The 5,011-nt window shown below is 36.6% G+C and overlaps 1 pseudogene across 1 annotated transcript; it reads right to left on the bottom strand.

The window, feature by feature from the left end:
* Positions 1-1,664: 1,664 nt before the first annotated feature.
* On the bottom strand, positions 1,665-4,756 carry LOC149239862 (aspartyl protease family protein At5g10770-like; annotated as a pseudogene). Its single transcript, XR_016245473.1, has 3 exons — positions 4,581-4,756; positions 2,365-3,207; positions 1,665-2,333 (listed from the first exon to the last, which is right to left on the bottom strand). The product of XR_016245473.1 is annotated as an aspartyl protease family protein At5g10770-like (transcript).
* Between the last annotated feature and the right edge of the window lie 255 nt (positions 4,757-5,011).

Below are 5,011 nucleotides of genomic sequence, written 5' to 3'. Positions count from 1 at the left end.
GAACCTGACACCACCGATGCATTGAATTATTAAGTCAAAATTGAGAGGGGTTGAGTTATCTCAAATTTAGATAATAAGTCATTTGAACTTGTTGTAAAAATTATTAACTTGGGTGCATTTTCAGTGGTAAAGGAGGAAAGCACCTGTAAATACTATTTACAACCATGTTTTGAGAGAACTTAATGACAAACTTGATGCTGTTTCGAAAAAAGGTCCACAACCTCCTCTTGGACATTGGAGAGCATATGAATTTAGTAATGGACAATGGAACTCATATGTGGTCCTCCTTTTTCTCCATGTGGAAACTCACATGAAATTGTTTATTATTATCTCTTTATGTAAAGTTCACTACACATATGATACACAACATTGAAATTGGAAATGTACTAAGAGATGACATAATTACATATGATACTAGAAAATTGTACAATTTCTATCTTTCATTGGCCTTTTGAAGACATTTGATATAACACACGACAATGTATATATTCCATCATAAATATATAAAGTTTTTTTTTTCTTTGAATATATATATTATGGATAACTTGACATTAAAATTAAAAAAAAATAGAAATGTATCCTAGGTAGTGTTGTTTACCAATATGGGTTGAGTCATCGCCTTTGTTTAAGGAAAACTATACAATATAAAGTGGCATTTTGATTGTTCATAAAAGAGTAGAGTTTCACTATTTTTTTGTACTTTTGAGTCTTAAATTCCTAACGTGAAGGCTAATCTTTAGCCAACTGTTGACGCAATGGGTTGCTATCCCCTCCAACCGGTTTCAAATACCAGGAAGGGTTCATGTTTGGCCCCTTGTGATAATGCTCAAGGGGCTCTCCTACCCACCCGCCATCTAGTTACTAGTTCACCATGGTAAAAAACAAAACAAACTTGAAAACTTTGATAATAACAAGATGGATGAAATTGTGTTATAGATTGTTAGTCAGTAACTTTATAACACATATTTTGTGAGTTTTAAGGAATGGTTGAGATATTCTTTAAACCTCTCTTTAATTTAAGTTAGAAATTAATTAAATTAAATAACAAATTAAAGAATTTATATAATAAAATTTTAATAAATTATAAAGTCTTGAAAACTTTGATAATAACAAAAAATATGAAATAGCCCGATAATTATAATACATATTTTTGTGAGTTGCTAAATATTGATTGAGATATTTTTTCATATCTTTCACTAACTTTATAATACACAGTTTTGTGAATTGCTAGATATTGATTGAGATATTCTTTCATATTTTTCACTAACTTTATAATACATATTTTTTCGAGTTATCTTTGTGAATTGCTAGATATTGATTGAGATATTTTTTCATATTTTTCATTAACTTTATAATACATTTTTTTGAGTTACTAGATATTGATTGAGATATTTTTTTATAAATTATAAATAAATTTAATTTAATAGCAAATTAAATTTTTTTATATATATATAGGTTTATGAAAAATTTAAAATAATTAATAATATTAATATTAAGTGTGTTTTATTATTATATTTTTCAACTTATTTTATATATATATATATATATATAATTATTTTATGATTTATTAAAATTAAATATTTACTAACAAGGATTATTTATATCCTACAATGTTAAATTATTAACTACGCAATTTTCAAAAATATGATATTTCATACCTTATAGAAAGTTGAAGTATAGACAGTCCATGATAAGGCTAGGATGGGGTTAAAACCTCCATCTGACCCAACACCTAAACATCTGCTTCTTGAGTTTTACATGACACAGGCTGCCGTCTTTTGCAGAAACGTACAGGGAATTTACTAGTATTATTGCAATTATTGGAGCAGTGCTAAGTAGCGCAGAAACCAGAGGCGAAAGCAATTCTTCCGCCTGCCGTGTCAAATTATTGGAGCAGTGCTAAGTAAAGCAGGGACCAGAGGCGAAACCAATTCTTCCGCCTGCCGTGTCAAAAGCAACCTGCATCTGCTGTTGTTCGAAGTTCCCGATAATGTTAAAAGTGTCCGACTGCGGTGGCAGTGCGAATGCCAGGAACACCTGGGATCCGTCGCTCTTTACGGGAAACAAAATCCCGAGGGCGCTAACCCTCACATCCGCGTTGTCCTGGAAATGAAAAGTTATAGTCGGAACCCTGACCTGGCTGTAGCCAGACAGGTCGTAGCAGGTGTCGAAGATCGAATAGGGCTGCGCGGTCGGAAGATCCTGCGTCTGGCTCCGGAACGAAGTTTTCAGGGCATTGTATGCCTGTGAGACGAGCCGAGTTATGACGGTTCCAGAGTCCACTATGGTGCCTCCTCTTCCAAGAACAGCAGGCGGAATCGAGAGACTCTGGCCTCCAACGCAGCGGAATCGAGAGACTCTGGCCTCCAACGCTTATGTCGCTCAATCCCACAAAATAGTGGGATGGGGATATGGAATTTGAGACGAGAGGGGTGAAAACGGCAGTGGCAGGAATCGAACCCCGACCGACGCTGAACGAGCCCGTTGACGTGGAGGATCCGAAATCAGGAAGGCAATATGAGAATTGGCCGCCATATTTGCTTTTTGTCTGGGAAGGAAAGGCAAGTGCAGTCTGCCCCAATCCTAAAAGCCCGGCCAACCCCTGAAAGAGTCCTTTATTGCTATGCCCGCATCCGAAGGCGAAGCTCTGGAAAGAATCGGAAGCCAGAGTGAAGGTCTCCTCGCTGAAATCTCCCTGGGTGCTTGATTCATCCCCGTAGTCCACTTCATAAACGCAGCCCCCAACACTGCAGGGGTTCTGATTGCCTTCTGAAGTGGTCAATTCAGTACAGGCAGCCGAATCACAGGGTAAGTGTTTGTAAGAAGATGACTGCTCGGGATCGAATACGGGATCTACCTGTGAATAACAATCTGAACAAGGCTCGCATTGTATCCAGGTCACATCGCTCCCCGTGTCAATTACCAGCAGCTGATAATTGACACATCGCTCCCCCGTGCCAAACCCTGCTGTTAGAATATAGTTTCCTCCACCGACAGTGCTTCCAGATTGAAGAGGAACATTGCTCATTGGAGAATAAGTCCCGCTGTTTCTGGACCTGCTTATTGTATTCAAACGATCATTGTCTCGTTCGAGAGTCTGAGAGACCAAGTCTATCCATGAGCTCGAGTTCATGGGCCTGAGAGGCGAGCAGGCCCCGTGAATATGATCTAGTCTTATCTTCACTTCCGGCTGTAGCTCTTCCTGACCTGCAGACACAAATTCTGATTATTATTATTTTTATTTTTTTGATAGCGCACATGAATATTGCAAACATAAAGCGTTCTGAGTTTTGGTTTGTATTAACCAAACTCGATAATACCAAACATGAAAAAGTTCAAATAAGCCGGGTGATGCAGTTTTTATTAATATAAACCAAACATAAAATCCTTCACATGCAAGTATTGACATAGCGTTCAACCCGCAGTATATATATGGAAATGATACCGGGTGACTCGACAACTTAGCCAACATGTTAGGATCACTAAACACAAAGAGAAGTGGTGTCTAAAACATCTTTGTTAGGTTTTATTAGTCAGAGCCATGGGTTTTTATTAGTTTGAGAATTGCTAGTAATTTGACAGAGTCAAGTTTACTCAAATCAGTTTAGTACAAAAGAATTTTTGAAGAAATATTTACTCTCCCTAACCTGCAAAAAAACAACTGATTACATGGAAAATTCCTTGAATTTCTTCCTTTGAAGTTTTAGATTGAGATAGTATGGTAAGTCTGGTAGTTTGGGGTTGCTGAACTGCCCATGAGCCTGCACTGAGGCAGAACAACGGCCACGCTTAAACATATCATTAGGGAATGTGTTATTTGGATATCTATTGAGACGGACTGAATAAATAGAGAAGGAAATTGGGATGAGGTGAGATGAGATGAGGTGCAAGTAGGAAGAAAAGGAAAATGACAGGTAGGAAGTTGAGATGAGATGAGGTGCAAGTACTAAGTTACTTGACCAGCTTAACCAAAGAAATTTTCCTGGCCAAAAAAAAGCATTTGGCGAATCTCTACCTGTCTTACCATTTCTATTTGAAGTTTCCAACTGGGATAGTATGGTAATTCTCATGATATTGAGTTGCTTAACTGCCTATGAGCCCACATAGAAACATATCAGTGACTGCTATTTAAAAAACAAAAAACATGAGAGGGGGCTGTGTTGTTTGGCTATCCATCCAGATGAACTCAGTAAATATAGATTTCCCTACAGACCAACTACCAACTTCTATATTGTCAAAATTCATTCGATCAACTTCCCTATAGATCATGTTGGGCATTTGGCAAATCCTCGTGTCTTTCCCTTAGAAGTGCTCAATTGAGAGAGGGTGGTAATTCTTATGGTATTTCTGAACAGCCCATGCACCTTCATTGAAGCAGAACAACAGCCATCCTAGAAAATGTGTAGATTAGCTATCCATTGAGATTGAGATTTATAGAGTAGTTATAGAAATCGAAGTAGATATGAACGAAAGCTGGTCATGGATGACCTCAAATGCAAGTTCCATGGGATTTATGCATTTTTTTTTAAAAAATTATCTAAAAAGTACTCTCAAAAAATAAAAATAAAAAATTACCTTACCTGTGAGTGAAGCTGAACATTTGGCAAACCCCTTTGGCTCTTTCCATTTGAAGTTTTCAACCGAGATAGTATGATAATTCTCATGGTCTAGGGCTGTTGCACTGCCCGCATTGAAGCATTAAAACAGCAACCATCCTTATACAAAAGACCAGAAAATGTGTTGTTGGGTTACCCATTGAGATGGGGCGAAGGGCTATGAAAAGAGGAAAGAATACCGATGGCTATTAATATTACATTTGGTGAAAGATGATAAGGTATGTGTGATGGTTATTACTTAATTAGAATGTAGATTTTGGAATATTAGGAAAATTTTTAGATTTTTATTTATAGAATTTTTAAAATTTTTGAATATAAAATTTTTAATTAAATTAAATTTAAGAAAATGATATGTTATGTGTGATGGTTATTATTTAGATTTCGTATTTTGGAAT

This window comes from Pinus tabuliformis, chromosome 8, assembly GCF_031772625.1.
Source record: "Pinus tabuliformis cultivar Carrire ecotype Pingquan chromosome 8, CPIR1, whole genome shotgun sequence".
Taxonomy (NCBI): Eukaryota; Viridiplantae; Streptophyta; class Pinopsida; order Pinales; family Pinaceae; genus Pinus; species Pinus tabuliformis.
The sequence above is the reverse complement of the archived record's forward strand: the minus strand, read 5'-3'. Positions and strand labels throughout refer to the sequence as shown.